Source organism: Ceratotherium simum, chromosome 34 (assembly GCF_057802395.1).
Source record: "Ceratotherium simum simum isolate JZ-2026a chromosome 34, ASM5780239v1, whole genome shotgun sequence".
Lineage (NCBI taxonomy): Eukaryota > Metazoa > Chordata > Mammalia > Perissodactyla > Rhinocerotidae > Ceratotherium > Ceratotherium simum.
Window position 1 is genome coordinate 15,252,056 of NC_141933.1, and position 2,019 is coordinate 15,254,074.

Here is a 2,019-nt window from a genome sequence, read left to right on the forward strand (position 1 = left end):
ATTATTGTTAGGTATAACTCACTAATATGGAAATTTGGCTAGAAAAATAAATGCTTATGTAAAGGCACTTATTTTCATTAATAATAAGAACAAATAAAGAAAAAATAGATCTACATTCAAGAAACTTGGAAGTATTTTTATAAAGATTAATTTAAAAATATATAAAACCTATTGCTTTTTCATATGTAAAAAGATAAAATGAAATATAATTCTTAAAAACCAAACACATATATTATATAAATGTATTTACATTTACATTGTCAATTATTTATATTAAGAATGTGTTCCAGGACACAAAAATAATTGTTTTAAATTCTACTATAACAATAGATCTATCTTATGCATGTTTTAACTAATTTCTTCTTCTGTAGGCATGTGAGTTTCAAGAGTTTCTCATGAGTGATGTATGTGTGCATATACTTATATGTACCTGTGAGTTTACATGTTCATGTGGGAGAGTAGATAAACATATTTATTAACAGAAATTTTTAAAATAAGAAGTCCATGTTCATGAGTGATTCTTCTTAATCTATTATTCCTAGGTGTCATATTTTTTAAGAATTTTACTTTGTAGACTTAATCAAGCTGAAGAAAATACTATAAAATATTATTTTCTTAGAAATTTATGAGCTAGACTGGTAAATATTTTTCCTAGATAGATCTGAGGTGGATGAAGCTGCCTTATTGTAGAATCAATGTAATTAAAATATGAATCCTATAGAAGACCTTGCCTTTCCCACAGCCTTTTTAAAGCCACTCTTGAGCTCTTTGTTCCTCAGGCTGTAGACCAGCAGATTCAGCATGGGAATGACCATTGTACGGAACACAGACACAATTTTATCTGTGTTCATGGAATGGCTGGCGCTGGGTTGTAAGTACATGAAGATACCTGTCCCATAGAAAATGGACACAGCAGTGAGGCAGAAAGCACAGGTGGAAAAGACCTTCAGGCGTCCTTAGAATGAACGCATCCTCAGGATGGTGATAAATATAAACAGGTAAGAGATCGAGATGACCAGGACAGAAAAGAGGGCATTGAAACCCACCATGAAAAAAAAACGACCATCTCACTGAGGTAGTTGTCTGAGCAGGAGAGAGTCAGGAGAGGGAGAACATCACAGAAAAAGTGATCAACCACATTGGACCTACAGAAGGAGAACCTGAAAGTGTTCCCTGTGTGGATGGGGACATTCAGGAAATCACAGAAGTAGGAGCCTATGATCAGACCTGCACACACCCCTGTGGTCAACTGGTGGTGTAATGCAGGGGTTTACACCCTGCTAAGAGTGGTCATAAGCCATTGAGGCCAAGAGAAAACTTTCTACAGTGATAAGGGCTACAAAGAAGAACTGGGTGACAGAAAGATTGTAGGCGATGATTTTTTTTCTTCTGTGAGGAACCTTGCCATCACCTTGGGAGTGACAGCTGAGGAATAACCAAGGTCCACCAGAGAGGTTACTGAGGAAAAAGTACTTGGGAGTGTGGAGACAAGAGTCCAACAGAATCAACTTGATCATCCCCCAGTTCACAACCAGAGTAATGAGGTAGATGAGAGAGAAGATTATGAAGTGTGGGATCTGCAGTTCCGGATCATTGATTAACCCACAAGAATGAACTGAGTCACTTCTGTACTGTTCTCCACGGGGATCAATTAAGAATTATGTGGCTTCCCTGTAGCAATGAGAAAATAGAATCAGAATGATAAATTCTGATTTATTAAATTCTGATTTAGTCAGAGGGATGACTCTGCTGAAATCCATTAGCGTGATCACTCTAGCCTATTTCAGTATTGCAATAACTGGTTTCCAGCAGTCTCTAGATCTAAAGCATGGCCATGAAACTAAATGCAGTTTTAAATTATTGATAGATCATAGAATACACCAGATAAAAGGAACTGGAGATAACGCACCCCCCTCGCCTAACTTCATAGAAGACTGAATTAAGGTAAAGAAAACAAAAGAAAGGATGTATGCAAGATCATCAGATTACTTGCTGACTGGAACAGCTCAGACTCCCAAT